Raw genomic sequence first — 27,752 nt, forward strand, 5'->3', positions numbered from 1 at the left:
CATCCCTCGACTCATCCTGGAAAGGTCACCTGCACAGACAAAAAATGATGTTAGCATAATCAATTTAAATCAACAAAGCACGGTAATATAAATCCTTAAAAAAGGATCTTACTTAAAATGCATACCTTATGTATCCTTATAAGTGATTATTCAACGAATTGAGTAAGTGGATGATCCAAGTATGAAGTATCCTATGGTCCCATGTCAATCTCCTGACACAACTCCACATACATTGGAAGGTCGATAGACATGTCACCACAAAAGGATGAGTCCACCTCATTCTCAAAGAAATCTTGGACTCCTATATTTCCATCATTGTTAGCCGATGCTCGCTCCTCTACATGCTCCAAGCTTTCGGCGGCCTCCACCTCTTGCAATATCGACCCCTCTATTTGCATATTGTCATCATCTATGATCGGAACATCACTTTGATCATATACTCTCGCACTTCGGGGAGCTGAAGGTATAACATACCACCATTGAGGTTGTCGGGGGTTTGGATAGAAGATTACTTGTTCACAAACACATACAAGAGAGATTAAACTATTGTGACATGTACCATGTCGTAATACAATTAACAAACAAATGAGTTCATGCACCTGTTCATAATGGGCCGGTAACACAAAGGTGTCGTACAAATCCGTCCATTTTTTTTCGGAATCTATTTCAAGAAATCCAGATGGACCTCGTCAAACTATTGCTCCAGCTCCTTCAAGTACCACTTTGAACCACTGTACATCAAATAGTATCATGGAGATGCTACGGTAATCCACCGTAATAATACTTTGCAAGTTCCCAAAATACTTCATCTCATCTCATCCCAAAATCCGTCCATTTGTTTTTGGAATCTATTTCTAGAAATCCAGATGGACCTCGTCGATTTGTTGCTCCAAATCCTTCAAGTAGCACTTTGAACCACTGTACATCAAATAGTATCATGGAGAAGCTACGGTAATCCACTGTAATAATACTTTGCAAGTTCCCAAAATACTCCATCTCATCTATAACTGTGTTTGGATCCGTTGCTCGTTGTTGGCTCTCCTGCTCAAACCTTCCCATCATACCACAGTCCATTGTGGAGTGCATTTCCTCAATACGCTCCATGCAAAAATGCCGTCCGCGTAACCACACTACACTATATATTTTGTACTGTACATTGAAACACTCAAATTATTTGTTGCATATAAAATATAGATATGGCAAATCCTAAACACGTCATCACCTTTGGACTACATCCCCTCGAGAATTTCCACTCCTCCATTGAGACCTCCGCCCCTTAGCAAGACGCTGCGGTCAAAGCTCCATGCAACCATCGTGTTGACATGAATCGCGGCATCTTCTCCATGCCCTCAAAATATCAAATCGATCGATGGTGCATACTACATCGAAATTTAGATCGCGCTTCCTCTCGATCTTGCCTAGCGATCTCGTACTTGGCGAGCCACGTCTCCATAGAGGCATGGTGCAACATACAAAAGCAATTCACCTTCTCCTCCATTGCACCATCCATTCTTTTTTCTACCCCATTTCCAACCACCACATCTCCGGTCAGTCTATCATTGTCCTTCAGCGGACCATAGCATTTTGTTGTCTAGATCCACCGTTGGTAGCCATTGTGAAATATGCACTAGCACCTTAGACACCAACCAACCTTCAGCCATGCTACCTTTTGGCCGAGCTCATTATCGCACAAAGCCTTTCAAGGTTTTCATAAAGCGCTCCAAGAAGAACATCCATCGCGTATGGATAGGTTCAGCAATCTCCACTTCATCTACAAGATGCACAAGAAGGTGGATTTGTATCGTGAGCATGCTGGTAGGCAGCTATTTATTAAAGAGACAGACCATCTCCATTGCTCCCCGCCTCGCGAATTCAATAGAGGACATTTTAATCTCCTTTTGTGAGATCCATTGCACCAAAGTCGACAACCTATAAATGGCCCCGCGTATTTCTGGAGTAAGGCATCCTGCGATCGTGATCAGTAGTACAAACTGCCACAAATAAAAAAGCATTATGAACAATGGCAACACTCCAAATAGCAAAATGTGCACGCCAATTACAATCCATTTGTAGTACATGCTTGACATATCTTATGCCAGTCATGGGATTTTAGCCTTGATAATTGGTCGTCTTTAGAAAATGCAGACCTGAGAGAACGCATCATACCCATCGGAGTGCAGATAGACTTGACTACTTACTTCAAAATGTGCTCTTCTTTAGTGGACAAAACCCAAGGAGTGCGAGGTAGCTGCACATGACCATCAACACTCGACTGCGGCCAAAGCACCTCCATCTTGCCTACCTCCTTCAAATCCATTCGTGCCCCTATAGTGTCTCTCTTTTTTGTGATGTGGTCCCATAGCAAGCTGCCCACATTCTTGAAAATATGCATGGGATCCAACAAGTGGTTGATCTGTGAGTGGAACCAATATGGCAACTCATAGAAAACTAAGAACTGCTGCATTCCGTTTGGATATGACTCCGTGTAGACCATTTTCAACTCGTACTAGGTTGCGGCATTCATACGTGTTGGAGGTCATCCAAGAAAACCTTCCCTGAGTTCATGACCCTCTGGCAAGAAAGCGGCGTGTCCTTGATATACCATCTTCTTCATGGTTCGTGACCTTTGGGAGTCTAACTATGGCCCACACAATGGACATGCATGTTAATCTAAGGTAACCAAACCTGTTCCAATACCTCTATCCAATGAATACAAACTTGAACAAGATAAAATATAGATATTACCAATGAGAACGGAAGCCTATTTACCTGAGCACTCTCCGAATCCTAGAAATCCATGTATCGTCCACATGAGAATGGGTCAAATATTGGCGGACCGTCGACCATCGCACTTGCTCATATCTTGCATGGTGACCCCCTCCTCCCACAAATCTTAAGCTCATAGACTAATGGACGAAGATACACGTCCATATTTTTGACTTTGTAGCGGCTGGGGATGAGTAAACTAAGGTTGAGATGTCCTTTCTTTGTAGAAAGCCATGGAGAAATATTGTAGTTGACAAGGACTATAGGCCACACACTGTAAGAAGTTGAGTGCAGACAAAATGGGTTCATGCCATCCATTACAAGACCGAGCCAAAGTTTCCTTGGCTCTCGGGCAATGGGAAGGTAGAGTCAATGTGGCTCCATGTGCGTGAATCCGCTGATATTTGTTGAACTCCATCTGTGGACCTATTCTGCGCATACCACATTGTCAAGCTCGCCATGCCAGACGTACAAAACATGTGGTTTGTGCGGGGGATAAGCGGAAAGTGTCTAAGAAATTTTTGAGGGATGGTTTGCCCTTGCAAGTCCTGTTGATACCTATGAGCACCACACTTTGGACATGTCTCCATAGTCTCATATTCTCCTCAAAATATTATGCAATCGTTGATACATGCATGAATGCTATTGTAGTCCATGCCAAGCTTTCGTAAAACATGTCGTGCATCATCAGAGACTCACACATGGTATTTGCAAGTGGTAATATATGATATTTCAATAACTTGAAAAAAATCATAAAACACCTTGAAAAAGCACAAATGTTTTTAATCATAGTGCCGAAAAGAAATCAATGAAGTGTACATACAAGGTACCTGAACAACTCGGTCACACTTGCATCGCTCCACTCGTATTTTGCTTGCACACTTAGGAGTGCAAGCATTGTTTTCAGGCGAGATACTCGGCACCCATCATATAATGGTATGGATGCTTCCTCTCTAAGCGGATCTGAAGTCTCGACATCCATGGGAATCAATGCATCGATCATTGCCTCCATCTCAAGCTCCAAGATTGTAGGTAGGTCTGGAAGGCTGCATGTCTCCTCTGGTATTGACGGTATAGATTGGGTAGTACCTTTCAAGTGGTGGATTAGCTCAGGAACTTCATCCATCGCACGCCCACAAACTCTTCTAATTGGCCGCAAAGGGTGCTCTCCTCCTTGGGACAAGACGTCACCTCCCTGGATAGAAAATTTGCCAGCCACACCCAATCTTCTTGTATATGGTATTCAATTAGCTTGCGAGTACAATGCACGATTGATATAAACTTTTCTTACCGTTTGCTGAAAATCTGTAATCGCCTGATCAATGATCTCAGGTTGAAACTCATCGAAGCATCGTACGTGTTCTATAGACAATCGACGTTTTTGTCTAATTGCCACTTGCATTGAGAGCAAGGACATGGGACACACTGATTAAGATACGTCTCACGATCTTGAACAACAAGACCTTAATCATTTTCCATTTTGTACGTTATGACAAACAATTTGTTTTTGTTATCATTCTTTTTTTCTTTCTTAAATTGTTTGAGAAGAGATTTCTTCTCTTGTAACTCAGCAAAAATTAACGTATGTAAAGTCTCCACCCACATACCCACAGATTAACATATATATGTCGGAGTGTTTCCCGTCTTGAGGTGTTGCACCGGACCTCGCTACCACTCTCTCTTTGTTTTTTATCCATTCATTATCTCCTCTCCTTTTATCTCTCTCTCTTTTTCTCTTTCTTTATTATGCTATATGTTTATTCCCTCTCTTGCATTCCTTCTTCTTTTTTCTTTTCCTCCCCCTCTCTCATTTTCTTTAACGATCACAGCTACGACTACGATGAAGACCACGACTATGACCATGACCACGACCACGACCATGACCACAACTACGACCACGACCACGACTACAACCATGACCATGACCACGACCATGACCATGACCACGACTACGACTACGACTACGACTATGACCACAACTACGACTATGACTATGACTACGATGACCACGACCACGACTACGACTATGACCATGACTACGACTATGACCATGACCACGACCACGACTACGACCATGACCACGACCACGACTACGACTACGACTACGACCACCACAACCATGACTACGACTACGACCATGACCATGACCATGACCACGACCACGACCTCGACCATGACTATGACCATAACCACGACTACAATGATCACGACCATGACCACGACCACGACCACGACCATGACTACGACTACGACCACGACCACGACCACGATCACGACTACCACTACCACTACCACGACTACGACCACCACATCTACCACTACCATGACTATGACCACTATAATAAACAAGAAAAAAAAAAACAACAACAACAATAACTACTACTACTACTACAATAAATAAGAAAAGAAGAAAAAACTACTACTACTACTACTATTACTACTACTACTACTACTACTACTACTACAAAAAAGAACACTAAACAACAATAAACAAGAAAAGAAAAGAAAAACCACTACTACTACAACAACAAACAACAACATTTAATTTCCTTTTCTCTCTTCCTCTCCCTCTCTCATTTCCTCTCCTTCCCTCACCCTCTCCCTCTCTTTCTCTCTTTCCCTATCAAGTTTAATGTTTTTTCTCTCTTTTTCTCTCTCCTCTCCCTCTCTCATTTCCTTTTCTCTCTTTCTCTCCCTCTCTCATTTCCTCTCCCTCCCTCACCCTCTCCCTCTCTTTCTCTCTTTCCCTATTATGTTTAGTGTATTTTCTCTCTCCTCTCCCTCTCTCATTTCCTTTTCTCTCTTTCTCTCCCTCTCTCACTCGCTCTCCCTGCCTCACCCTCTCCCTCTCTTTCTCTCTTTCCCTATTAGGTTTAATGTTTTTTCTCTATTTTTCTCTCTCCTCTCCCTCTCTCAATTTTTTCTCTCTCCTCTCCCTCTCTCATTTTCTTTTCTCTCTTTCTCTCCCTCTCTCATTTCCTCTCCCTCCCTCACCCTCACCCTCTCTTTCTCTCTTTCCCTATTATGTTTAATGTTTTTTCTCTCTCCTCTCTCTCCCATTTATTTTTCTCTCCCCTCTCCCTCTCTCATTTCCTTTTCTCTCTTTCTCTCCCTCTCTCATTTCCTCTCCCTCCCTTACCCTCACCCTCACCCTCTCTTTCTCTCTTTCCCTATTATGTTTAACATCTTTTCTCTATTTTTCTCTCTCCTCTCCTTCTCTCATTTTTTTTCTCTCGTCTCCCTCTCTCATTTCCTTCTGCTCTCTTCCTCTCCCTCTCTCATTTCTTCTCCCTCCCTCACCCTCTCCCTCTCTTTCTCTCTTCCGCTATTATGTTTAATGTTTTTTCTCTCTTTTTCTCTCTCCTCTCCCTCCCTCACCCTCACACTCTCCCTCTCTTTCTCTCTTTCCCTATTATGTTTAACATCCTTTCTCTCTTTTTCTCTCTCATCTCCTTCTCTCATTATTTTCTCTCTCCTTTCCCTCTCTCATTTCCTTTTGCTCTCTACCTCTCCCTCTCTCATTTCTTCTCCCTCCCTCACCCTCTGCCTCTCTTTCTCTCTTTCCCTATTATGTTTAATGTTTTTTCTCTCTTTTCCTCTCCCTCCCCCTCTCTTTCTCTCTCCCTCCCTCCCTCTCTCCTTGTCTCAATTAAATTGCCATGTGTCACTTATATGTGACATAGTTTTGGTCACATGGTCAAAAGTATCATGTTTAAATTTTCTTTTAATAATTAGGACTAATAAACACATTCTTTGTACATGCCATTTTGAAGGCTTTTTTAGAAATTGAGTATGTTAAATATTATAATGATAATATAATTTGTGCAACTAATTACAAGAATCTATTGTTAGTATCTCAAGTATACTTATAATTAGTGATAAAAAGTAGATATGGAAAAATGACTTTATTAGAATAGATTTTACTTCAAAGAAATCATCATTTTTTTTTCACCTCATGATATTACTCTTGGTTAGATTTGACCACATGGTCAAATGTCTCTTTTCTTAAGACATCATTTATTAAGTAGTACCTATGATGTATTTATCAATGTGAATTTAAATTGCTTTAGTGTTCTATGCTAGTTTATAGCTCAAACATTAGGTAGAATGATGAGGAAGTAAATGAATCTAATGTGCTTCTTTTTCTTCTTTGTAACTTCAGCTAAGACATCTATGGTTGGATATCTAACAGATTCAACAACAGTAGAGCAGATGATGTGATTGATGTTTCCTTGATAAGAAATGTAACACAATTATGTGTAATACTTAATCTCAATAGTCTTCTTTTACAATGATGCTTTGCTAAGTCTAAAAAGGTTTCAAAGCTTTCAAATGGGAAAGCAATGGCTTGCGCTTCGACCAGGATGTATGGAATTTCTTGAAGTCTTATTTGCAAGATTCCAAGTGGGAGTTTGGTCAACAGCTTTACATAAGAATGTCATGGCAGTTATTAAGTGCTTGGAGATCCATGCAAAAAGTAAGTATCCTTTCTTCATGATTTGGGGCCAAGAACAATGTCATAGGCATCGACTCAAAATCATATATAGGCCAGATAAGATGGGAGTAGAAGCAATGTTCAAGCCTCTGAAGTATGTATGGGATCAATATGGAGATGTTTGTCAACATACCAAGACTATTCTCATAGATGGCAGTCCTTACAAAGGATGTCCAAATCCTATTGAGAATTGCATTTATCCAAAAACATTTGATGTTGATCGTGAAGACTCTATCTTGATCAAAGAACTTCTACTATACTTGACTCGCTTAAGCAAATACCATGATGCACATGAAGTCATAAAGTTTGATGGATATGGACAATATGGACATGAATTGTATGCTCAATTCAAGGTTGTCATTGATGAATGGACTAGAGTAGAGAATGATGGTATTTCATCTTCATCATCCACCATCGCTTGAGACCATGATTGATAAAGATGGTATATATGTTCAACCTTCAATTACTTCTTGCTTCAAGAGACCATCTATTATACAAACATCCTCAACAAATGCCTCACATCATCCATCTCTTACATTGAACAGCTCACAATTATCCATGTTGAAGCAGACATTTAGTCTCTACTTTGAAAGATATGGAAGCAATGCAACTTGCTCATGAGTTAGGATATCACAAACATTTCATAAATGGTAGTGCAGCTAAACGTTTTATACAAAATCTACAAAATTTGTATTTTTCCAATATACATGATGTAATAAGAAGGCGCTGACTCTATATGGACTAATTTTGACTTTCATAATAAATATATCCCTTACATTAAAGGCTTTTTCATAGCTATGAAATATATGCTTGTTAGAAATATAAAGTGTTTTATGTAGTTACCTTAGTGTTTCTAAACACCACCAATATCAATGAGAGAATCTACTTGATGTTTTTTATTATTTCAATAACATTAGTTAATTGTGCTGAAATTTCTTATAAAGTGGTTTAAATCCTATTTTGTACTTTATGACAGTCTACTATACAAACATACTCAACAAATGCCTCACATCATCTATCACTTACATTGAATAACTCACAATTATCCATGTTGAAGTAGAATCCTTTAGTCTCTACTTTGAAAGATATGGAAGCAATGCAACTTGCTCATGAGTTAGGATATCACAAACATTTCATAAATGGTAGTGCGGCTAAATGTTTTATACAAAATCTACAAAATTTGTATTTTTCCAATATACATGATGTAACAAGAAGGCACTGACTCTATATGGACTAATTTTGACTTTCATAATAAATATATCCCTTACAGAAAAGGCTTTTGTATGGCTATTGAAATATATCCTTGTTAGAAATTTAAAGTGTTTTATGTAGTTACCTTTATGTTTATAAACACCACCAATATCAATGAGAGAATACTTGATGTTTTGAATTCTTTCAATAACATTAGTTAATTGTGTTGAAATTTCTTATAAAGTGGTTTAAATCCTATTTCGTACTTTATGACCGTCTACTATATAGACATACCCAACAAATGCCTCACATCGTCTATCACTTACATTGAACAACTCACAATTATCCATGTTGAAGCAGACTCCTTTAGTCTCTACTTTGAAAGATATGGAAGTAATGCAACTTGCTCATGAGTTAGGATATCACAAACATTTCATAAATGGTAGTGCAGCTATCTACAAAAGTTGTATTTTTCCAATATACATGATGCAACAAGACTGTGACTCTATATGGAATAATTTTGACTTCCATAGTAAATATATCCCTTACATTAAGGACTTTTGCATGGCTATGAAATATATGCTTTTTAAAATTTTAAAGTGTTTTATGTAGTTACCTTGGTGTTTTTAAATGCCACCAATATAAATGAGAGAATTTACTTAATGTTTTTTATTCTTTCAATAACATTAGTTAATTGTGTTGAAATTCCTTATAAAGTGGTTTAAGTCCAATTTCATACTCTATGTCGTAGCTAGCAAATAAGTCTTAATTGATAACAAAATTTATGTCTATTTCTTTGGAAACACAAACCATTGGTCAAAGGTTAAATCTTTAGTCTTAGAAAAATCATAAACTTCTAGCTTGGTATATAAATCTTCATTTTATGATATGAAAGCTCATTTAGCTAGTCAAAGTGTGAAGCTAGTTGATTTTGGCCAAAGCCAATATCCATCTTGTCCATATATTGTCAAGATAGGTAGAAATTTTGAATAAAAGATATTTATATATCATGCATATACATATAAAAAATATAAATGGGGTGAGCAATTATTTTACATACTTATGTCTATTGGTTTACATAAAAAAAGAACCATCACATCATAGGTTATCCAAACTTATTACTATATGGTATTTGATAAAGTTATTAAACCGCACCTAGTTAGTAGTGACTCTTTTAAGGTCCTAGTTCATGAAACTTATACATGTCACTTTAAATGATGCTATATCTAAAAGAAAAAACTCGTATTGTAATATCTTCAGATCCATAAAATTATAAATTTTGGCCATGATAACATATTTTCATATAATTTTAAAGGCTCTTGTATTCTAAATTCTCTCTCTACTCTATCAAACCTTTGTATTCTTGCATTAAACTTGGAAATTTCCTAGGTATATACTAGTTAAGCCTCCTTGATGTTTCCACCACCATACAACATCATATTTTGTTAGTATGCTAGAAAAGATAGAGGTGAAATCCAAATCTCTTAATAGGCGCATAGCATACATTCATCATTTAAGCTCTTAAGATGTGTGATCTCATATTTGTAACATACAAAGTGCCCTTTAAAGATAAACATAAACATAGTGCTCTCTTTAATTCACAAAAGTAAGACATTCATTCAAAGTGGGACTTGGGAAATTCCCAAAATCTCTAATATGGTGTTAATTGGTCTCGAATACAGTTAAACTCCTCATTAGTAATATCAATTCTTGTCAACATCTCTTTCCTTGTTGAAACAAAGAGAAAGGGCATCCCTTGCATCAATAAACTTATCATCTATAATTTCTGTGTCTAGTTTAAGTAACTCTTCATTGGATTCATTCTCGACATCAACTATGCCATTTGTGGCATCAAAAACCTTTGAAATGATTGCTAAACAATAATCACGTCTGAGGTTAAAGAGCCTTTGGATGTCTAATAGTAGTGTGTATTCCTTGTCCTTAATAGAAAAAGTTGAAAGACAAGGAACAATATAGAAAGAAGGGGAGCTAGACAAATATCTACATTTGCATGGCTTTCTTCAATAATGGTCTTAGCTTCGGTCTTAGCTCTGATTTGGGCAACATCTAGTTTTTTTACCAAAATATGCTTCTTATTGAGGGTCCATATATTCCTCTATATCCTTCTCATTTACCACCTCATCCAATAGGCAAAAGATAGAAGTTACTATCAGGCCAATGGCAAGGACAAAGAAGACAGCATGGAAAAATTATGTAGACAACAAGGATAATAGACAAGTGACTAGGCCATCAAAGGTTCCAGAGGCTATTGCTCTTGAGATCCCTCCTACTCCTGGTTTTTTCCAAAGTCTCCAACTATGCAATCAAAGCAATTGAGTGCACAGAATTTTTATTCTCCTCTTGCTCAAGGTAATGTCCATGCGGTTGGTGACCAACCCTATAATCTTGGTGGATAGTCCTCTCCTCTAATTGGCAAGGTTTTTAACCTCCCAAGAGCACTTCGTTAGCTAAGTGATCAAGCTAGACCCTTTTTGGCCAAGATACCGACTCTTCCAAGCCAATTAGGAGAAAGAGGAGGTGCTATTGTTTGCAAATAACTTTCTTTTGTCTTTGGGATTGGCTATAGGGTGCCCATTGTTTCTCTTAGCCAATATATTTGTAAAAGTATATTTATTGTTGATCCATTGTTACCAATGCAGTTGTCTAGAAATGCTTTTAAAATCTTTTGATTCCATCACAAACTACCATATCTTTTTTCCTTACATCAAAAGGTATGCAAGTTTCCAAAAGGGTTAACATATACTTCTTTGTGTCGTGTTTATTTCTTACTATTGCTTGCTTTACAAAGGGCATTGGAGTCATATATATTGACATACTTGGTAGAGAAATTATTCTCATGATCTCTCTAAGTGGTATTCATGGCCAAAAAAAGTGTGTATTAAATGGAAAGTTGCTTGCTCTTTGGCTAATGGTTTATTTTATTTGCTTGTCTATTTTAGTTACAAGTTTCCATTTGCAGTGCTAATAAGCTCATAACTACCTTTTTGGACGCCACATATGAGGATATTGTTGATCTTGGAAAGCCATACAACTTTCTCTAGCAAGAAGTATCATTACAAAGTGATGCACATACTTATGGATAAACAGTGATTTCAAATGTCTGCATGACAATAGATTCAAAGCTACTCAAGATAGATGGTGTGAATGTAAGTCTCTTTCATATTATTCTCTTTTTTAGGGACCCTTATTAGTTCACTAGCTTATTACATTTATTCTTGGAGTGTTGAGATTACCCTGACTCATATATATGGTGGAGAAGGGAGCAATGTATTGAGTTAATTTTTGATAGGGAAATCACACCAGTTGATCCTAAATCCCCTCCACAAAAATCTTCAACTAAGGGCAAGTGAGCGATGGATTTTTCCCAGAAAACATGCTCTAAATTTGCCAAAAAATTTGAATTTCAAGAGAAAAATAGATTTCATCAAAGGAGTCATACTGTTGAGTGTTGAAATGACTTGTTTTTTTGGCTGATTTTTGTTGTTTTTGAGAGCTGAATGGTTGATTTTATGAGATGATTGATTGGTTTGGAAGTGGTTTGAGAGTGTCTTGGATGATATTGATTGAGTTTTGGAAGATCATGATGTTTATTGGTGGTTCTGTGATGTTCTGATAGGTTCTGATTGGTTCTGTACACCTTCTGTTTTGCTCTGTTTTGGTCTGTTTTGTTCTGATTATCTTCTGTAGGGAGGGATGGAGTATTGATTGATGAAGATTGAGATCTTGTGAAAGCTTATTGAATGGTTTGTGAAAGTTTGAAATGGTTTGAGAGTGAGTTATGTGGTTTTAATGACCTTCTGTAACCTTCTGTAGGTCTTCTGTAGAGCTTCTGTTTCTGTTCTGTTCTGTTCTGTACTGTAGCTGTTCTGGTACTGTTCTGTGACTGTTCTGTATGCTTCTGTATGTGTTCTGATGGATGAGAGTGTAGCTTGGGAAAGTTTTCTAGCCTTGGAAAGAGGTGAATACAAGTGCAAAAGAGCTGAAAGAAGTGAAAGAAGTAGCTGCTGAAGACTCAAGTGAAGACTAGAGTGAAGTGACAGTAGTGAGCTATGAAAGGACACTGTAGTGGCTCTGGTGACTTTTCATATCAGACATACCTCTTGGGAGGGGTATCCACGATCTAAGAATGATTATTGAGAGTGATTTTGAGAGATTGTAGTGAGAATATGATGTATTATTGATGGAGAGAGAGAGAGAGTCAGAGATAGCCAATTCTACTGAAACAGAGTGATTGTATATGAGTGATTGAGAGAGAAGACTATGAAAATATTAAAGATGAATACTATGTGATGTATTTCCATTAAAAGATGGTGTATTCCTTTGCTTTCTTTGTTCTATTGATGGATTTTGTGAAGATATTGAAGAATATGATTGATCCTATAAAATCCGTGGGAGGTCTACATGATGCTGCATGAAGTTTTGTTGTGCCTGGTGTTCTTTTCTTCATTGTGATCATATGAAACATGATAAACAAGCTTGTCGGTGTTACAAGATAGATTTTCTTGCAAGAGAATTCCCTTTTCCTTGGTGTTCCTCTTGGGGCTCCACATACGCAATCGAGTCGACTTTAAGCAGCAAGTAGCCGACGAGTTTCAAAAGTGCTTTAAAGACACACCAAGTGACGGTTGGGGAATTTTCATAATTTCCCATGATGTTGGATGAGACCTCGGAAAGAGCCAGGCAGTGTGGGACCTCACGACAAACACCCATGATTTTAAGCAGCAAGTAGCCGACGGGTTCCAAAAGTGCTTTAAAGCAGCAAGTAGCCGACAGGTTCCAAAAGTGCTTTAAAGACCCACCAAGCGACGGTTGGGGAATTTTCATAATTTCCCATGATGTTGGATGAGACCCCGGAAAGAGCCAGGCAGTGTGGGACCTCATGACAAACACCCATAATTTTTCAGAAGTCGATTCCGAGGCCCGACGAGAGATAGAAGTGCTCGGAGGCAAAGGCAAAAAAAAAACTCGTGTAAAAGGACTTGTGACTTAGGGGGTGTGACCCTTGGGGTCTCCACCCCCCAAAATTTGAGGAATGGGGGGGGAGAGGGGGCGTTTTTTTAAAAGGCATAAAGGATATGGCAATGCCCTACAACATGGTGCCGATTTTTGTGAGAGGGAGGGGGCTATGCACCTCAATACACCCATACTATCTGATATTACTAGCATGATGCATCCTCCCTTTCCCTTCCATCGACATTCTCCTACTCCTCCTATACATCTACATGGCTTTCAAGCTCACATTTTACCTTGAGAGGGAAATTACAAGACTACAAGTCCAATGGCTACTCGGATTAACAGATTAGAAACTAGTCTTTCTCTCTCCTCCCTCTCTCCCCTCTATGGGATGTTCATGTGTATTACCTTGAAGGAAGAATCGGGAAGGAGATTGAAGAAAAGGATGATGGAGATTAATGGAGATGTTAAAGCTTCATATACAGCATGGAGCCTCCATTCGCTAGTCATGGAGTCATTTAATGCTTCGGGTTTCGTAGAAACACGATATGACTATTTTTTATGAAGGAAATGAAGTTTTTTTTATATTTTATGATGGAAATGATGTTCTTATGTGATGAAAAACTGTTAGAGTGCTGGTTGCATCATGTTTAATTGCTTTCTATAAAAAAATTATGATTTCTTAATGATTTACATGCAGTATTTAAATCTCACAAAGCCCGAAATGTAGTTTTTAAGGGTAAAATGATGGCTTTGTCGTTTTGGGTGGATGAAATGTGTTCCTATGGAAAAAAATGGAAAATCAAATTAAACTTTAGTATGTTGAAATGATTGGCATGAAAAAATTAGAAAAAATAGTTATTATTGATAAATAAATACTAAAAAATAAGAGAGAGAGAAAAAAAGAAATACGTTTTAAAAAAATAAGAAAAAATATAATGAGTTTCACTATAAGGATATGAGACCAAAGCGACACGATAAGTGACGACAAATAGCGGCATCGCTATTTGCGTCGCATTTGCGATGCTAATAGCGACGGTACCCAGAGAAAAAAAACGTGGGCCGAAACCTGAGCGCGTTATTTTTCGTGCATTCACGAAAGAGAGAGCGACCATCTTGCTGAGAGGGAGAGAAAGAGAGAAAGAAGGCTTCTCACTGCCACCACCGCCGCCATTCGTGAAGAAGAGGAGGTGTACGGAGGGTGAAGAGGAGCCGCCGTCGCGAAGAGGAGCCGCCAAACCCTTCTTTGAGCCTTTACGGTGAGTGCATTGTCCATTCTTGCTTTGCTTTTGTGTTTTCTTTCTCTCTTTTACTTATTTTTGGTATAATTCATGTATATTGAGAGAGGGAGAGGAAATGAGAGAGAAAGAGAGGGAGAGGGAGAGGGAGGAAATGGGAGAGGAAGGGAGAGGGAGAGGGAGGGAGAGAGAAAGAGAGGGGGAGGGGGAGGGGGAGGGAGAGAAAATGAGAGATGGAGAGGAAGTTTTCTCTCTCTCTCTTTTACTTGTTTTTTGGTATAATCTGTGTGTATTGAGAGAGAGAGAGGAAATGAGAGAGAAAGAGAGGGAGAGGGAGAGGGAGAGGGGGAGGGAGAGGGAGAGAAAATGAGAGAGGGAGAGGGAGTTTTCTCTCTCTCTTTTACTTGTTTTTGGTATAATTCGTGTGTATTGAGAGAGGGAGAGGAAATGAGAGAGAAAGAGAGGGAGAGGGAGGGAGAGGAAATGAGGTATAATTCGTGTGTATTGAGAGAGGGAGAGGAAATGAGAGCGAAAGAGAGGGAGAGGGAGGGAGAAGGAGAGGGAGGGAGAGGGAGAGGGAGAGTTGGGGTATGCAATATATTGTTGGCTCTCTTATCCTAAGGTACATGCATAGACATACACTAGTGATTTAGTAAAAGAGGCTATAAGAGATAAGAGATTTGACCACGTTGACAAATCTAACCAAAACTAACATGACAAGATCATAACACAACACATATAAGAGTTTAATTGAAATCAGATCTAAAATAGACTTAAGTAAATTTTGCATAGCTAACTCAAACTTTTCATTATGATAAGTACTCTTACACACTAGATTACAATTAAACAGTTATCCTTACAAAGGATGATAAATTTTAATGAGCTCTTTAATACTAATTTGGTAAAATATTTACTTAAATAGATTTTTTAAACCAAACATGCTTGGTACCTTTTGTAAAAAATTAAAAAACTAAAGACATAGTTTCTTCAATTAATATCATCAAAGAAAGAAAATATTGCAAATGCTAATGAAAGTAACTTCTCAATAAAAAAATCAAAATTACATCAATGTGTCTTCCTTGATAAAAGGAGAAGGAATGGAGTTTAAACACCTGAAGTAGCATTTAATTTCTCTTTCATAATTAGACTTGCTATATCTTGGCTTAATTCTTCTATGCCCTCGTGCAAGAAATGCTTTTAAGAGCATTTTTCAAAGCTGCCATTTACTTTCGATCAAGAAATGATAACAACATGAATTGTTTAGGTTCACATGTCATTTGTAGTAGAGTGGATACAACCTTTCCAAGCTTTATAGAGTCCCATTTCATTCCCTCAACCCCATGTGTTGCATCTAGAACAACAACCCCAATGGTAATTGGATCTTTGTAAACATTATGTATAAGATCAAAGGTTTCTAGATTGCATCCAACAACATGTAGACGCCAAGGAGAAGTAGTGGAGGATTGAAGAGGATTTTGCTTTTTTCCAATTAGAAAGTTCACAATATTTTTTGCTCCATTTGGTAGGGACCCTGCATCAGCTCCACGTGTGAACTTCTTTGATACCCAATCATTGCAAATGCGTAAAATCTTTGTGTAGACTTCATCATTGATATCATAATCATCAACAAGCTCTTCCCAAGTCTTCATCACAGAGCTACTTTCTGGAACTGAAGCATTGAAAAGAGTGACTAATTCCTCCTTTAAAACCCTATCTTGCTTGATTTGCTTAGCCCTTGTCTCCATATCAATCATATCTTCCTTATCCCATTTGTTTCTAAGAAAAAGGATATGACCTTCATCGATATCCTCTTGTAGTGTAAGGATGTCTCCATCCTTTAAACCCATAAGGCAACGAAATGCAACAGGAGAAGGTTGCCTTCCCTTTTTTCTCGAACTCTCCTCTTGGGATATAAGTTCACCTCTAGAGTATCTCTTCATGATTTTGATCCAACTATCAAATATTTCTTGGGAGCTAACAATCATATGGCAATCTCTAGATGCACAAATTTCTCCAATGTATGCCACAAATCTCTGCAAAAAAAAGATCAAAATAGTGAGCATAGAACAAAAGAAAGATCATCACACTAATCTTTGCAAAAAGAGAAGGTAAGCTTATATGTGATTACCTACCGTGGTACTCTTTGAGAGCTTGTCTTAGAAAGCCCTTGTTGGGGTTTTGGTGGAGAACCAAATGCTAGCCACTGATCTCTTAATTGTTGAAGTTGCTCAACATAAGTGGAATTCTTCATAACATTATGTGATTCCATATTTGTCATTCGTGAAAGCTTAATGCACATTTTCGCAGGACAATCAACTAATATTCTAGCATTTCTTGTGGTGTATAAAGGCTTGGTTGCTAGACAACGTGTAGTATTACTCTGAATATATATCTTTGCTGCATGAATTGAGTGAAGCCTCGATATAATCTAATCATTATAAGTGTCCAACTGATTAGCATCCAGCTCGTCACAATGCATGGGTCTCTTCTCATTGTTGTCTTGTACAAAAGGCATAAGATATGCTGTTGTTGCTGGATTCATGGGATTATTTATGAAAGACGTGGTTAGCTTCTCTACATAATCCCAACATAGTGACCTATAAGCATAGAAAGGAGGTGCCTTATAACACCTATCAACGAGAATAGGAAATTGTGTTGTTGGACCAAATGGAAAGAATTTTTCAAACATGTGAAATCCTGATTCTTCCTTCTTTCCCTTATTCTTAACTATTTTAGGAAAATTGAATGTTCCTTCTACTCCCTTGACCTCAAGAGAAATTATTGGCTTTGCATGTGTAACTTCTAGTATGGAAGGTAAAGTGGCATCATTCTTAGTAGTGTTAGCAGCCATACTAACAACAAGAGCTTGTGACAAGGAACTTTGTTGAGGTGATTTTGACTTTGAGCTTGTGGGATTTCATGAATTATTTTCTTCTTGAGGAGAAGGTGAAGATCTCAAGTCTATTTGTTTATCTTGGAGCTTCATTATTTTGTTGGGGTGATCACCTTTTCTTGATAAGGAAAGTAGCTCACTATTTTGAACAGCTTGGAATGCTAATATAATGTCTTCTGTGCCCTTTACCTCCTTGAATAAGGTCCATCCCATTGTTTTCAAAGAGTATTCTTCGTCCTCTTTAATACGGGCAAAGTGAAATGACAAAGGATCAAGTTTGTATACTACATTTTTTCCCTTGATCTTAACAAGATTACATGGTATTCCCTCTTTCCCAGCACATCCATCTATTATCTTCTCTATGACACCATCTTGTTGAAAAAATGCAATATCACTCTTTAAAATGAATAAGAGAACATCGTCAGTCCTTTTTCCTTGACTATCATAAACATCCACATACCTCGGATACACAAAATAACCACTAATTCCATCAATGGTTTGGGTCTCCTTTTGGATGTGCTATCTTTCTTTACCATTGAATAGTTCTACAAAGAGAAAAAGTTATCAGACAAAAGTGGATTAAAAAATATTCAAAATTCACAGAACCCAAATAAATGTATAAGATTTCTAAGTTGAAAACAAAAAACACAACACAAGATTTTACGAAATACAAGACAAATGTACTCCAAAGGGACTCTTCCATAAAATGAAATATTGAAATTTGAGATTAAGTGTGGTATGAGATCCAACCATAAATGTGTGTGTTTACGTATCAAATCTAATGGATTATACTGGCCCTAAGTTGGCATTAATTATGTTTCTCTTGCAAGAATCATATAGTAAAAACTTTCCATGGACTTCGGTAAGAAGATCAAATTCTATTAATACTGAGACTTGACCATGGGCTTAACCAAATGGTCAAGTGATAATAAAATGTTGAGTGTGAGTGTGGTATGAGATATAGTGAAAAATCATTGTGGTTATGTAGAAAATGTCATGGATGATTTTGTCCCTAAGTTAACATTGGATTTCTTCTCCATGTAAGTTTTCTATGCAAGGATCATACTCTAGGAACTTTGTTAATATTTTTGGCCATGTGGTCAAATCCTATTTAATCAAAGAACGAGATTTAGTCTAGTATGAGATCCACCTATATATCAATGTGGTTATGTAGCAATCTCATGATTCCATTTGGCCCAAAGTTAACATTTTAATTAGTGCACATGTAAGTTTCCCTTGAAAGGAGCTATATTGTAGAAACATTGTCATTGGTTTTAGCCATGTGGTCAAATCCTATTTAGTCATAAGAATTATCTATAAGATTAGAAACTTTGCCATGGTTTTTAACCATAGGGTTTTTAAAGGCTAGTTAAAGAGAGGATGTGGCTTATTGTGATATGAGATTCACATATAAACAAATATGGCTATGTAGCAAATCCCATAGATATCAATATAAGATAAAGTTAAAAATACTTGAAAGGTGGAGATTTGACCTCATGGCGAAACCTACAAGATAAGACGATTTCTATAAACTAGTTTTAACCATATGGCCAAATCTAGTTTCATAACCATATGAAGAAAGTGATTCATTTATTGCAACATGCTGTGAAATTGGATTTGACTATATAGCCAAATATTGTTTTATAGTGGAATGAAAAAGTGGTCTCATGGTTTGCAAGATGTATGAGATTAGATTTGATCATATGGCCAAATGAAACAAGAATGGGGGATTCTTGGATGCTAGCATTGATAATAAAATGAAAGACTTAACCATATGGCCAATTTTTATTTTGTAGTGGAATGGAAAAAGTGGCTAATTTGTGGCAAAATGATATGATATTTATATATGAACATATAGATAGGAAGTTATGAAAAATTGAAATGAAAGAAATGGTTTATGGAAACAAAGTGGTTTGTTTGTTGCACGATAAGTTTTGACCACATGGCGAAACTTCCTATAAATATAGTAGGTAATCAAGGAGTTCCAAGTAGAATATGGTCTTCCTTTTTGGAGATAATATAGAAGATGTTTTTCTTAGAACATTTTTCCATACAACCAAATCTAGCATACCCAAAATTTGTGTGAATGAACCCACCATAGATTTATTCTTAATTTTTTAGGATCAAATTCCAAAAAAGTGGTTTGTTTGTTGCAAGACAAGATTTGACCACATGGCCAAATTATAGAAAGTAAGGAATTCTAAGTAGAAACTAGCCTTTCCTTTTGAAAGTAAGCAAGGGTTGATAATATAAGAAAGCATTTGACCAAATGGCAAAATGTCATTCTTGTAGTAAAATGAATAAAGTGGTTGATTTGTTGCAAGATATTGTGATATTACAAGAGTCTTTATTTTGGCCAAGAGATAGCTTAAGGAGAAGATTTGGCCGTATTGCAAAATCTCACAGTATATTGAAAAAATAACATAAATTACATCTTATATTATAAGAAAAGATTTGACCTCATGGTCAAATCTCAGATTGTATTGAATAAAATAACAAAAAGTACTTCTTATATTGCAAGAAATTTTTTGACCATATGGTCTAATCTATAGATTGATGAAAGATCATGATATGTGTTGTTAGAAGATCAAATTACATCCTATGGCAAAATCATATTGAGTATTTGTAAGTATTGTATAGCCATATGCTTATTGCAAAATTATAAAGAGTGTAACCAGAAAATCTAATGGTAATGCTTTTACTATGAAAATACAATATAATGGAAAGTTCTATATAGTAAAGTATAATACGATATATAAGAACTTGATAAAATGCTCTAATATTACGGAAGGATACAAGAAATATAACACTAGGTTTAGCCTTAAGGCGAAATCTTAAGGTATATAGCATCACAGAATAGAAAGAAAGGCTAGTATTTTGAAAGCACTCATTGGTAAAAGCATTGCACAAACCATTTATTCCATTTTCACATCTAAGAGACTTTTTTCAACATTACACAAATCATATATTTCATATTCACAGCAAAAAGAGTATTTTCAACAGTGCAAGAAATCATGTTCTCAATATTCACGTAGAGTGAAGCTATCATTTGCAAGGTAGTGGTTGGACAACAAAAAAGATAAGAGCTCCAGGAGATCAATCAAGCAATCGAGAAGAAGAAGAAGACATTGAATTCTCAAGAGTGAGTGCCTAATCTCATTGCTACAGAAATACATATTGCATTTAGTTCTCATACATGATTCTTATTTAGAAAATGCTTTTGGTGTTTGATCTTAATATTATTCAATAATAATCATACAAAAAAATAGTAGTGTGATCTGTAGTAATTGTATGGATTGAAATGGTCATAATCAATGTAGTTTAACTCAAAATAAAAAATGAAGTAGGGAAAATTTGAAAACCTGTTGTAATTAGTAGGTCAGTAATGTATTCCAACGTAACAAAAATCACCCGTGAAGTAGAGCAGACACGATGTGGACTGGCGATCATTCACTGCCCTGTTGAATTGCTGAAGCCTTGCAGCAAGATTTCTGATTTGAAGACGCAGGTAGTTTTGGTCATAATACCCTGATTCGAACTAGAATTTGCACTACACAATCTGTTTTAGTTTGAGAAAATGAAAGAGTGGAGAGAAATCAAAGAAGAGGAGGGGGATAGAACTACCAAACATTAGGGCTGCAACACTTGCAGTAAGAGAGGGGCGACAGGAGTAGAGATAAAAACGCAGAGGATCAGAGATGCGAAACCTGCAACCGTAAAAACGCAACAATGAAAACACTCAGGTTAGAGAGTTGCGTGGAAGAGAGAGGGAGGGGGAGAGAAACTCATTTTGAAAAACGTCATGATTAGTTGTAAAGACCGACTCATGAAACGGATAATTTAATGTATCAAAATAACCATAACTTGTTACGGAATACGAGTAGATTTAGATCTTATTTTTGTGTCTATTTTTTAATTTTATTAAAGATTTCAAATCACGTTTTTTCCAAAAATCACGTAATGGCGATACTGTCACCCCTGGATCTTGCCGTTGGGGGCGTTACCCCCAAACCCCCACCAGGGGCGCTGCCCCTGAACCCCTGCTGATGGGGGCGCTGCCCCCAGATCCCCACAAGGGGGCATTGCCCCTCGAACCCCCCGTTGGGGGTGTTGCCTCCAAACCCCCACCGGGGGTGCTGCCCCCGTATCCCCGCTGAGGGCATTCCCCCCCAGACCCCCCGTTGGGGGCGTTGCCCCCAAACCCCCACCGAGGGCACTGCCCCCGGACCGGAGCTAGGGGCGTTGCCCCCAAACCCCCATCAGGGACACTACCCCCAACCCCTTGCTAGGGGTGTTGCCTGCATACCCCCACCAAGGGGCCCTACCGCTCAAAACCCCCATTGGGAGCTTTGCCCCCAAATCCCTACAACGGGCGGTATCCCGAAACCCCGACTGGGGCCATTGCTCCCAAACCTCCACTAAGGAAGACATTGCCCTCAAACTCTCACCAAGGGAATTTCTCCTAGACCAGTTCCTTCCCCCTCACCCCTCCTTAAGAACCCAACATTGGGATATTGCCCCTATTTCCACAGCTAGAGATTTTGCCTACATACTCTCTATCCTACCCTTCTAAGGATTCTACTCTCGAACTATCACTAAGGTGGCTTCAAAATCCTCAATGATATTACACATTACATATAAGCATATTAAATATACATATAATCTTACAAAATATGATTTAATATATTTAAATTATATTTATTAATTATTAATAATTTAATTTAATATACATATACTTAAAATATATTTCGATAATATATTCCATAATACGCACATAGTACGATATACTAATATAACATGATTTAGACTAAAATAGTATAACTTAAAAATAAAATGTAATATGATACATTTTACTATTATCAACAAGTAGATAGTATAAGATTTATAAATATTTAACCATGATAAAATTTATCTTTCCTTCTCAAATAACTTCTAATTGATGCTAAAATCTCCTCAATCTTTGTAACTTTGTGTCAGGGAATGAAATCTCCTATTCTTTAGAGGTCATTGTGGTTTCAACATTTAAGCACAAGGTCAAAGTTTCTCATAAAATATCTTTATCCTTGTTGTCATGTGGAATACATGAAATAAAGGTTTTAATCATTTGATTAAATATTTTCTAATGGAGAGCACAGAGATTATTTATCCTTGTTGATATACAATAAAGGCTTTGAACATTTGGCTAAATCTTGTTCTATGGACATCACAAACAATTATTATCCTTGCTATCATCTAGGTTAACTACATGTTTTGACCATATGGCTAAATCTTTTCTTGTGGATATCACAAAGAATTTTAATCCTAAGTCTTGTGTAAAATAGTTGCAATAGAGATTTTGACCATCTGGCTAAATCTTTTTCCATAAAGATCACAATGAACTTTTATCCTTGTTGTATGTATTTGGCTTGAGTTTTGACCATTTGGCTAAATATTTTTCTATGGAGACCACAATAAACTTTTATCCTTTTGTCATGTGAAATACATACAACAAAGGTTTCAATCATTTGACTATGTTTTTCCTATGGGGATCACAAATAATTTTTATATTTGCTATGGTATGGAATACATACAATAGATTTTTGACTAGGTGGCTAAATATTTTCCTATACACATTATAAATAATTTTAATCATTGTTCTCGTGTTGAATAGGTATAGTACAAGTTTTGAACATCTGTTATATCTTTTCCCAATGAGAACACACAAGGAAGTTTTTGCTTACTCAAAGAATAGCTATAAAATAAATTAAAATCAAGGGCAACAAAAAACAATAGAAGAAAATTTTCTTATTTACTTTAGGGCAGCATAGTTCAAGAGAAAGTTTGTTTTTGGCCATATAGTCAAATCTATCCCCTTTTTGTACGATGTTTCCATTAATACTTTATATTATGGAAGTTGGACTCATTCTATCTAATATTTAAGTACTTTTTTCATTTCAATGAAATTTGATACTTCATTGTATTTAGCAATTTCATTACTATTTTCTTCTTTCTGAGAGGTGACAACATACAAATGATAAAATCTCCATTTTCTCACTTATACAAGTATAATGAATAACGAATTTTATTTTGGAGAAACGGTGAATTTGCTAGTCGATCATGAGATTGTTGCACTTGGGAGAGTGCATGCAATACATCCAAATGAGACATGCCATGGAGAAACACTTGGAGATGGATATATTTTAGTGGCTATTGATAAATGTTTAAATGTAGCAGCATATTTGCCATTCCCTACAATTGATGCAATGAAGGTTCATGAAGTTGTAGGTGGTTTTGCAAAATCGGGAAAGAAACATGTGGTGGTTGTTTCAAACTCAATAACAATTCATGACGGAGGAGATGATTACGAATCAAACCATGTCCTACCTTCTGAGGATATTGATGTGCTTAGCATTCGTGAAAGTTGGAGAGAACGTAGAGTGATGCTATGGACAGAAGGCAACACTGTGTGTGTTGGGACAGGGGTTATATTATTGGCTTTTCCATATGATGTGATAAACTTTGAATTGCTAGAAAAAGAGGATGTTGGTGTGGTGGTAGATAAAGCCCTTGATCAAAGCACAGGAACATACATAGATGACAACCTCCACCGTGTCACTTTGGAAAGATAGCCTATTAAACAAGTCACCTTTGATGATGGAACATCACTGCTACAACAACAATCATATATGCAATTTGTCTCTACAAATGCTTGTGCCAAAAACATGGAAGATACCAATGAAGATTATGTTTTTGCAAAAAATCAATTTTTGTTCAGAAGAGATCATATTGTATGGTCAATAGAAAGCCTCGAATTATTGTCCCTAAAGGTACAAACTTGAGGATTTATATGGACTCCATTTCACAGGTTTCCATGTTTGCTTGTTGCCAAGAAAAGTGTTGTCAGTTTGTTGATAGAGAAGCAATGCAACAATTACGTAAATACTTTTGGGGATTGCAATTTGAAGACTGCACAAACTATGGTTATGACAAGTTTGAATCATCATGTAGGATTGATTACTTGGGAACAAGGAAGTACAGCTTTATCTTCAATGGACAAGTGGTATGTGGAAGGGCATGGTATGAGATTCATGAAATCCCAAAGACATCTTTTTACAGGTACAAAACACAATTTGAGCATGGTGTGAGGAGGGCAATGCATGGAAATAAGGGGGTAATAAGAGCAACTTGGGATCACACAGAGATGGGAAGAGCCATCCTTAGAGACTTTGTTAAGAAGAATGCAGAGCAAATGCCACACAAGAGTAAAACAATGCAAGATGGATCAAGGGAGATACAATTGGTCATCCTAGATGTTTACAAGCAGGTAGATATATGGACAGAAGTAAATACAACATTGAGTGGTATTGGATGTAAGCAAATGTCCTTGTCCACCTTCAATCGTATTTGGAACACAAAGTTCAAGCATGTAACCTTAGCAAAGACAAGTGAGTTCTTCAAATGTAGTATTTTCTCAGAGATCAAAGAGCAACTTCCAGCAACAAAGTGTCTTCAAGAGCGAAATGTGCTTCTAAAGAAGCGTAAATGTCACATGCTACAACAACAAAGTTCTCGGAACATATACTACAGTTGGCGCTTGGCCTCAGCATTAGATCCAGATAAAAACTTGTGCATCATACATGATAAAATGGACCAGCAAAAGACAGCTATCCCTAGGTTAAGGCTTCGATGAAAAGAGACTGAAAGATCTACTCAACTACTAGTTTCTTTAACAGGCATGATTACACATGGACATGGAGAAGGTAGATATGGACATTTCTCACTCGATCTATGGCCTCATGATCCTAACTTCACAATTGCCTCATTGTCACTGTGCTTTAGGAACTTGGAGCAACTACACAGGCATGCAAATGGTGATCTACAAGTTGATGGAGTGCCAAGATCAACCTCTGTGCTACTAAGTGCCCTCAATTCAAAAAAAGCACTAGACCACCATCAAGGTGTTGCACAAAATAAATCATGCATGGAAGGTAATACACCACAGGATGACCATCATCATTTCAACAATTGCCAGAGAACTTACTATTTTAACTTGATAATTGTGGATCAGAAAACAAAAATCACTATCTCTTTGCATATCTATCATTGCTTGTTGCACGAGGAACATTCAAGATGATCAAGCTTGGGTTTCTCATGATGGGTCATACACATGAAGACATCGATGCAATGTTCAACAAATTTTCAGAGAAGCTAAGGACGAGCATGACCTTCACTTTTCCTCATCTTATGCAACATTTTCAATCATGCCAGATGATAAGTCCTACACCTTTCTTATTGACACATGTGCCTGACTTTAAGAAATACATTGAGGGATACTTGTGTGATTCGAAATATACACTTGTTGGTCACTCAAAACCTCTTCAATTTCGGTTTTATATGCAAGGGGATACACCTGTCATGCAATACAAGATGCATCCAAAGTCCCCAGGGATTGGTTACCAAGAGAAGGTGGCATTGAATTATGGAAGAGAGACCTTGCAGGAAAGCCTACTCTTCCAAAGGGTGTTCCAATGTTGCTGTCCATGTTTGAGTACGTATATTTATTTTTAATTTTGGAACTCCATATTCGGGTCACTTAGAATTTTTACTTTTGGAAGAGAACACTCAGAGTTTATTTTAAGAATTGCAAGATACCAATGAGATATCATCATCAATTAATCTATGGAATCCAACTAAACTAAAACATGATGAAAACCAATTCGTACTATTATCTTTGATTTTGTAAGATACATTGATAGGTTTAAGTTTGACTTTCATTTTATATTTATCATTTTTGTTGTTGGAGATTGCATATTCTAATAACTTCTTGGGACATGGCAAAGGGTTGAGAGCTAGTGGTAGTTTCTTGAAGGACAATGCAGTTGGGCATTACTTGGCAAGGATTGATCCTCATATTTACATAGTATTCCATAACATCTTCTTAAAGGAAGCAACATGGCCTATAGTATGTATTAAGGATCTTACAAGGCTACTTGGTTTCTCCAGGTTATAGTATAATTCTCACAAGGGTTTTTTTTTGAGAAGGAAATAGCAATTCGGATATTTGGTTACAGCCCTAGTTTCTTTGCTTCTAGATCAACAACATACATTTTAGCCCTCTCATCTTATGCTTTGGCAGCAAATCGAATAGATATAAAATCGATAGTTAGCTACAAGGGAAGAAAAAATTAGCATTATAGAGGAAAGATCCTTGAGGACGAAGAGGATGTGAAAGCTCTTGAGAGATAGCTTTAAACTTTTCTAACTTAAAAAATACTATGAACTCTCAGGTTTCATTATCATCTTTATATTCATTCCTTGAAGCTATTGTCAAAAAAACCAAATGAATAGCTTTTCAAGAGCATTGCTTTTCATAACTCCTCCTCCATATCTTATGCCTCGAAAAAAATTTGTACATGCTTGATAGTCAGATGTTTCCATGCCTTGGCCACTATAAGTTGCTAGGGGGCCTTGCTCCTCCACAAAGTAAGGCCTATGAATATGGAGTATATGATGCAATATAGAAGAATACCAATCATTTTACACCATTGAAAATTTTATCAAAGAAAACTTAGATTAAATATTTTCTGTCTTACCAAATAAAAAGTGATATCATTTTCTCCCCATGCCTTCTTTATTGCTTGAACAAGATTTTTAATTGAACATTTGAACTCTTCTAGATATGTGTATGTTGTCTTTTGTTGCTTGAGGAGATTTAGAAAGAGATCGAGGTGTCTCCAAATCTCCTTTCTTAGAAATGCAAGTTGTGGTGTGCTTTGCAACATTTGTCGTTATCCCACATAGCACTCTCCAATACTCCCAAGTAATGCTCAACTTTTATTCATGGTTTCCTAAAAAGTGACTTGCTTTTTCACCTCATATAGAGACATCGGCCAAGACATCTCTTTTTTCCCCTGAGAATGTTGGATCTTTCCTTAGGTGAACTTGACCCTTATGAAAACCCATATTCAAGAGTAATCTGTAATGGAGGGGAAATACTTAGGTCAAGTTGACCTAACTATAAAAGGTGTAAGGGACACTACATAGGCACCATTTTGATGAATACACATTTGTCCTTTCACCTTCTTCACCTTATTCCCTGTCCTTCCATGGCTGCCAGCCATTTCTCTCTCCTCTTCTTACCTTTCTCTCTCTACTTCTGTGGAGGGCACTTTGTTGGGCGGTTAATGGCATAGAAATCTTTAAGAGCTGGTTATTG

This window comes from Lygodium microphyllum, chromosome 29, assembly GCF_053477565.2.
Source record: "Lygodium microphyllum isolate KBCC chromosome 29, Lygodium_microphyllum_v1.1.10, whole genome shotgun sequence".
Lineage (NCBI taxonomy): Eukaryota > Viridiplantae > Streptophyta > Polypodiopsida > Schizaeales > Lygodiaceae > Lygodium > Lygodium microphyllum.